The 8,250-nt window shown below is 40.3% G+C and overlaps 1 long non-coding RNA gene across 1 annotated transcript; it reads left to right on the top strand.

Moving 5' to 3' along the window:
* Positions 1 to 234: 234 nt before the first annotated feature.
* Positions 235 to 3,239, top strand: LOC115466645. The gene is made up of 2 exons (XR_003941572.1): positions 235 to 1,237; positions 2,085 to 3,239. It is a non-coding gene; the product is annotated as an uncharacterized LOC115466645 (long non-coding RNA).
* Positions 3,240 to 8,250: the final 5,011 nt, after the last annotated feature.

Raw genomic sequence — 8,250 nt, 5'->3', positions numbered from 1 at the left:
GTGAAAAAAAATGGACCAAGTAAAGTCGTCCAAGTGCTCGTCAGGGACGCCCTTCTTTTTTCCATTATTGGCTGAGGACGCCCATCTCCTATTCACGCCCCAGTCCCGCCTTCGTACCCTGCAGACACACCCCCCCCCCCCCTCCATGAACTTTGGTCGTCCCCGCGATGGAAAGCGGTGAGGACGCCCAAAATCGGCTTTCGATTATGCGATTTGGACAACCTTGCGGAGAAGGACGCACATCTCCCGATTTGTGTTGGAAGATGAACGCCCTTCTCTTTCGAAAATTCACTGATAGTTTTCTTAGCCTCATGCCAGCTTTCTCTCTCCCTGTTCCCTCCCATCAAAACCATAAGCACTCTCAACTATTTAGCACCCTGCCCCTCCAGCTCCAGTTTTCTTTTCTCCAGCCGTAGCAAGAACCCCAGTTTGATTTGCACTGATTTGACTGCCCCTCTCTCTCTTCTCCCAAGCAGCTACTAGATTTTTTAAAGTTAAGACTATTCCCTGGGCTTAATAGGTGAAGAGCTGCACCTAAATGTTAAGTAGTCAGCATGAGACTGAATCAGTATAGTCCATCGAAAGACAGAAAGGGACAATGCCACTGCTGAGACTTTGACTACTGTGGAAGAGCTGTCCGCGATCTGATAGCAACCTGTAGTCTTTTAAACGATGCCAGCTCTTGAGGCATCGTGCCAAAGGGGCAGGGCACTCCCCTTTGTACGACCTTTATACGACTGGAATGTACCTAAGTAAATTAGGTTGGAATTTTATTTATTTGTTTCCCAATAGTGTTGAACATGCTGTGGATGATATTACTTATTGGGTTGGGACTGGGAGGGGGGAAGGAACCCGGATATATTGTTGTGGTCAATAGCAACGATAATTTTTTCAGCGTCTAATCAAATGCACTGAGACAACACAGATTATCAGGTTAGAGAAATGCTAGTCATTTGATAGATTGTCAGACTTAGTCTTTGCAGATTCCTGAAGTCATTAATAATCAGAGCATAATAATACAAACATGAAAATCGCAAAACAATCATCTGAGTATTTAGTATATATTCCTTAATGAAGCAAAAAAGGATATTTGAAAGATTGTTTCCCAATACAGTGTTTATATTTCAATGCCAGATTGTGTTATCAACAAATTGAAGTTGATTACTAATATGATAAATGAATCCCAAATAGGCTTAACTTTTATAACCAAAACCTGGATTCCTGACTTGTCCCATCGGTTATAAGGCAATTAATTGCCCTAGGAATAGAAGATTTTCTTTCTATTAGATTAATAGGTTGTTACCAGCTTTAGAAATGATGTATGTCAATATACAGAAAGCGCCTGCTCCTGTTCAATAGGTATGTTGTGTACGGCCACCAAGTAGTTAGGCTCAATTCAGTCTAAACTATATGAGATTATTTACTCTGAACTTTGTTTATAAATTTTCTCTTGATAAGAAACTTGAATCTGCATTTGAATGATTTCACAGACTCATGTGTTAATCAGTTTGTCCAGTTTCTAGAACCTTTACACATTACGCTAAGTCCTGTTGTCCCTATGCATAATAAAGGGCACACTTGATTTTATTGCCTGAGTGTGCCCTGTGGTAGTGCATTAGTAAAGGGCCCCTAAGCTAGGCAGAGAAAACATCTACATTTTTATGTTGCAGCCACAGCTTTGATCTCAGTCTTAGACTAGAATCATGCTTGTCATACGAGCTTTTCTATTGTGAACAAATGTTTGCAATCTGTTCTGTTTAATTTACAATTAAATTAATTGTCCACTGTGGTGCAATGTTGCTGCTGTAGTTTGCATAACTCTTGAAGTGTGGAGAGCTGGAAACTACTGAAGTAAATCATTTTGGGAGCTCTGAGTCCACACAGTAAGAGCCCGTTCTGTAATGGAACCCGTGTACACATATATTTGTAAGTACTAATATTCTAGATGTGCTTGTAGGGGACACATAAATGTGGGTGAAGGGCAATACTACAATCTAGGCAATGGCAATTACATGCCTCTTGCATGCACATCTAGAATACTAGCACTTGCATGTGTATGTGTACTCGTACCATTGAAAAGCAAGGCATCTGAGTGTAAAAAATATAGAGCCTGATATTCAGCCGGTGGTGATAAGCATTTTACTGACCACCGCTGATGTTGTCCATGGAATTTCAATGCTGAGCCATGTCCAGGGTTTGGCATTGAATTTCTGAGTATATGGAGCTGGCAAAAATACAGCCCATTAAATACAATATTCAGCCCTTAATCAGCTATGGTAAACCACATAAAGATAAGACTGACTTTTATGCGGTCCTATATTTATGTAGTTACGTTGGCTGGTTATGTGCTGAATATCGGCACTTAATCAGCCAGGGGTTGGCTCCAACCCACCCCCCACCCCCCCACCCACACACGCACGCAAATAGCCAGTTTCGAGTTGGGCACTAACCAGACATTTCAGTGGTTGTTAACTGGACAGTGCCACTGAAATATAACCATTTAGCCCCGAACAAGGAATTTAATCAACCAGGAGCCATTTCTGGCCAGTTAAATTGCTTTGAATATTGACCCCATTATTGCCTGCATTTGTTGCAAAATAAAAAAGGAAAAACAATTAAAAGCAAACATACATTTTATGCTTCCTTAAAGGTTAGGGATGTGCATTGGTTAGCATGCATTTGGTTCGCTAATTTTCTGCATTCAAAACGGTACATGCAAAATTGATTTAAAGCATATTAACCTACAATATTAGTTAATAGACATAGAATCAATTTCTGTACATTAAAACACTTTTAGACTTGAGAAAGTTTGAATTGAACCCAGAAAAAAAGTCAAAATATTGAACAGCTCAAAAATGAACTGAATGTTTATCCATGTATGTCCTGTATATACCTCTCTATTGCTACTGTCCCAATAAAAGGGGTTTTATATTTATATTGTGTATTTACAGAACATTTCTGATAAAGGTTTAAAATGCTTCTTGTAAATGTTACCAAGATTTGTTTAGTTTATGTTATTGTTACCATATGTATGTAAATATCAAAGCAGCAAACTTTATGCCTTTAAAAAATATATGTCTGTAACTGAACTTTTATTTTTCAACTAGGTTTTTATGTTGTATTAGCTTTTTATTATGTTAATTCAGCCAGTATCAATGTGCATGTTCAACAGCTGGAAAGATTTTAAAGTTTTGTATGAGTTAGGCTGTTTATAATAAAGATGATAAAATCCCTCCTGACTATAAGGGCATCTTTTATTTTCATTAATGACCAAAAAACTTCAGAATCAATTGCTTTGAACTATCATATGACCTTATGGACTTTTCTTTTACCACTACAAAATGTCTACATCACAGCTGTAGTGTCCTTGTCTGCCTTGGTTTAAATTGTCTATCCTTTTTTTAGAGAGTCACCAAGAGACCCTTTTAACTAAGGTATGTTAAGAAATGGGCTTTACACATCCTAATATGAGACTTTACCATGTGCTAAGTTCATTTCTAGAGCATCTTTAAAATAGCCATTTTTCTGGGAGGTGGGGGTCAGTCCATGCACTGTTTGTATTACCATGCAACAACTTTAAAACAATAACACAGGAGCACTTACCACCTCTTTAGGAGGCGCTAAGGGCTCCCATATTATGGAAACATTACGCATATTGGCATGCACTAACTGGCTGATGCATCTACGCCCACTCTCTGCCGATGACACACCCCTTCAAAAAATAAATAATATGCACTTAGCAAGTGGAAACAGAAGAATCATTTGCAAGATGCTTCAGCGCATCCTAAGCCTGCGTTAGGGCTTAGTAAAATTTGGTTTGCTGAAAAAAAATGGAAAATGAATCCCAGATTTTAAAATGTGTACAGCCAAGTTTTCGAATGTGTGTATAGAGATATGTCTATATTTGTGAATATGGTTATGATAAGTTGTATGTGGCTTTAGATGTTTATGGGTAGTAATGAAAGGATATGTATGAGCATGTGAGTGTGACTTAAGACAGATTTCGTATGTGTGTATGTGAGAGGATGTTTGGGGGTAGATGTGGCTTGATTAGATTGGGCATAGGGATGGGTGTGGCTTGGGAAGTTTTGGGATATATGGAACGATATGTATATGGGTGCATACTGCTTATGTGCATGGTTGAGTGTACTGTCCATAGGAGGGAGGTTTTGTGTATGAAAGAGCCAACTTGAAGCAACTAGTGAATGAAACTATTTGTTTTTTTCTCTTCCCTGTCAATATTCTAAAGCCTCTGACTGATTTCATGGTCAAGAAGTAGGAATTTTTTTTTTGTCCACCAAAATTCCACACTGCATACACCTTCCCATACATAAGCATACATTCTTAAGCCATAACCCCCCCTCAACACACTCTCCTCTCCAGAGATGAGTAGTAATGAAGTACTTGTACTTTGTTACAGTACTTAAGTACAATTGGCAGTACTTTCACTTGTAATGAGTTACATTTTTTAAATACTTTTTACATGTATGAGTTACATTTAAGCTGTACTTTTCTACTTAGCAGCAAAGTACAAATTTGGAAAGTAAAAAAAAAGTATTTTCCAGCTGTTCTGGAATTTTCTGGCCTTTTCTTTTGGGTCTGCTTATTTCTGTTTGTGTTCCTGTGAGTTTCCACTGATAGTGGCAAGACGGATTTCTGGCTGACCATAAACTGATAAGACCATTGCCATGACATCCCAACCAACTGTCTTGTTACAAACAAACTGACAAGACCCCCTGTTGTCATGACATCCCAACTGTTTGTTACTGAGCAGATTTATTTATTACATTTGTATCCCACATTTTCCCACCTATTTGCAGGCTCAATGTGGCTTACATAGTACCATAACGGCGTTTGCCAGTTCCGGTATGAACAAATACAAGGTGATATTGTGGTAGAATAAGGTTCATGTATGATAGATACATTGGGGGAACTTAGAGAGAAGAGGGAGAGTTAGGATCTGTCCATCACTGTCTTTAGTTGGCACAGCCTTCCTCCTGACATCAGGCCTCAGCCGGCGCCACTTCCGTTTGCAGTCTTCCACCATCCCTGCCACAGTGGAAGACCACATTGAATGTATTTCTATAGTGCTAGTTATGAATATGAAATATGAACCATGATTAAGACCTGGTAAACGCTAAGGCTCAACAGAGCATATAGGCTGACAGGCCTGTCTCTTAGTTGACCTCTTTACTGAATCAGAGCTCCTGGTCTGCTAGCACCTAATTAAACACTATAAACTTAGTTGTCCACCCTAGAGCGGAGTCAAAGAGGCAAAGGCCATAATCGTGAGGCCCAGGAACTTATGATCTGATAAGACATTCCTATGTGTAAACGGGCTGGGAAAGGTGCAATTATGGATGAACAGAAGAATGTGAGATTTAGTGATGGATAGATGGTGTGAATAGAAGACAGAATGATTTCTCAGGAGGATGTGCTAAAGCCTGCTTAACACAAAAGGTATAAAAACAGCTGTATTCAGAGCATTACGTTGGGGGGAGGAAGCAGAGGTAGACCTCATGTTGGGTCCCCTGCACCCCCACCCCCCATGAGAAACTAGCATTTGTAATGTAAATTACTCTTGGTAAATAATAAAAAAGAATTGCCTTTCTCATTATCTTGCAGTTTTGGTTCTTTTACTCCTTCCAGTTGAGAATGGCTGGTTTATACTCATTTGGGAGGGGTTACAAGCAGCCTAAAAACACATGATGTCCCTGACGTAAACCAAGAAAGAGAAAATACAAAGTAAAAAAAAAAGAGTGGACTTGGTTCAGTCCGGAGATTCCAGGTATAATTTGTTGAAAAGAAACGTGATAGTGTCTAGATTCACGCTGCAGGGTTTCCTGATACATGTTAGTTTAAAAGAAGTTTATCCAAATTCAGCTGCAGGATTTCTGGATAAAAGAAAACCTGCCATTTGGTGATCGTTGCCAGATTCAGTCGCAGGATCTCTGGGACGTCGCCAGTGCAGGTTTGTATGCACAGTGGTCCTATGTCACTATTGCCTGTTTGGGTGTTTTAAATCAGGTATACTTGAAAGTGTCATGTGAGTGAGTTTGGAGCCGGCTGCTGTGAATGTTGCTGTGTTTTTTTGTTTGGATTTTGAAGAGAGAAGTTAATTTTTAATTTTCAATTAATTTTATTGACAGTAGGAAATGGATAGTGTATTTCAAATTGTGTGCACCAGTATTTTGTTTATTAGAGAAAGTGTATAATGTAAAGTCTAACTCTTTTTTTTGTCCTGGTTCATGGATGGATCTTTGCTGCCCCGTTGTCGCCTAGCCTTGCTGAGAGCCTTGGAGAATTATGACAGGGCTAAAAGCTTGGCATAGCATTCATTACTGTTTGAACTTTGAAATAAAATGAGAAACAGGGCTGGAGAGTTTCTTGTACAGATAGGAGAGCTATTTCTTTTTGAACATTCTTGTTTCCCAGCAGGGATTGTTTGGATTTAGAGTAGAAGGACAATGAGCTGTACTTTACAGCATGTTTATTTATGTTTAAACGATTTTTATTGATACTTCAACATAATAAACATGTTCAGTACAATTCACTGCGTACATTTCATGAACAAACCATGTTGCATATTAACATCATAATGCTAATCAGTATCCAAACTCTTTATAACTTTTTCTCCCCTAACCACCCATCCCCCCCCTTCCCCAGTTCTACTGTCAACCCTCTCAACCTGAACTTATAGTGATACTATAGTCTCACTTAAATTGATCGCTAACTCCGGGAAAAGGAATGACCAAAAGCTTCTTAATGATATATCTATGCCCTCCGTTAGTTTCTCCTCTCTCCCTGTTACTATCTCCCCCCCCCCACCCCCATCTGTGCCCCTTAAGGTCTGGGTTCTGATGAGCCCCCAGGGTGATGGGTGAGAAGTCTCTTAAGCCTATCCGTGTATATCCCCACCCCCCACCCCTTCTCCTTCCCGTATCCAAAATTTTAAATTTGTGAGAAAGAAAACGGAAGAAACAAAAAACAACCCCCATGGGTCCAGCGTGTGCAGCAGGTAAGAAGCCCCTAGCCAGACACCTACCTGTCAATACCCATTTCCATCATCAATGGAATTAGTAACTACATATTATTCAGAATCAGACTTCTTGCCCTATGTGGAAGGGATTGAAGATATGTATCCCAGACTGCTAAGAACTGCTTCTTTTGTTTTGCAGAGCCACACGTCCCTCTCCTTTCCTGCAGCATCAAAGCATGCCCAAAAGGACGGCTTCCCATCTCCTATCCATTCACCCAGTATAATTCTCTTCCCCAAGACTATCGCTTTCCATATAAAAGTGCCATCTCTCACTTACGAACTCCAAAGTTTTCATATTTATCTAGGTGGAATCCTGCAGGTGTCATCGGCAAAGAGCAGCCCCATAATCCCCCCACATAGCTTAAAATTGCAGCCCAGAATAATTTCAACCGTGGGGCATTCCCAGAAAGCATGGAAAAAGAATTAGTATTTGCCTACACTTTGGGCATATCGGTGTCTCCACTCCCCCAACCCGAACATCTGTTTCTGTATAAATATGCTCTATGTAATAACCCGATACTGGCACTTTCTCAGCTTTGCACTTATGGAGATTTCCGGAATCCTCATAATCAAGGTCATAAACTCTGACACAGCAGTAGGCTCCCCCAAATCCCAATTCCACCTCTCCAGGAGTGTCGCGTGAGATCCATCCACCACCCGTCGTTGTAACTCCTTATATATCAAAGAGACAGACAGGCCCCCCTCTCTAAACTGCCCAAAGAATTCCTCTAAATGTTTACCTAATGTAAAAGCTAATCCCCCTCTATCTAGGGGCTTATAATAGTGCTGTAATTGTAAATATGCTAACAAATCCCTTGTTCCCACCCCTCTTAGTCTGCATTTGCGCCCAACTGAGTAGTCTACCCTCATCGTCCATCACGTGTTGTGAAAGAGTCAACCCCTGCTCGGCCCATCTCCTAAAACTAACATTATCCTGTCCTGGAGAAAATTGCCTGTTTACCCCAAATAGGTATCTGATCTGAAGTTCCGGGGTCCCCCCCCCCCCCAACAAAGGAACCAAATATCTCCACACCTCTTGCATCCACTTCAGGATTATACTGTGCCGTAGCCCCCCTGGTAACACCCTTCCTGTTTCTTGCAACAAATAATTAACATGCCAATTTGTTTCAAACCCTATGGGGGGTGAAAGCCTTGTTCGTCTAGGAACCAGTCTCTGAGATGCCGTAATAACAAGCTTGATTATACACTTG

Source organism: Microcaecilia unicolor, chromosome 3, assembly GCF_901765095.1.
Source record: "Microcaecilia unicolor chromosome 3, aMicUni1.1, whole genome shotgun sequence".
In the NCBI taxonomy this organism is placed as follows: domain Eukaryota; kingdom Metazoa; phylum Chordata; class Amphibia; order Gymnophiona; family Siphonopidae; genus Microcaecilia; species Microcaecilia unicolor.
This window is presented reverse-complemented; position numbering and strand designations above follow the sequence as displayed.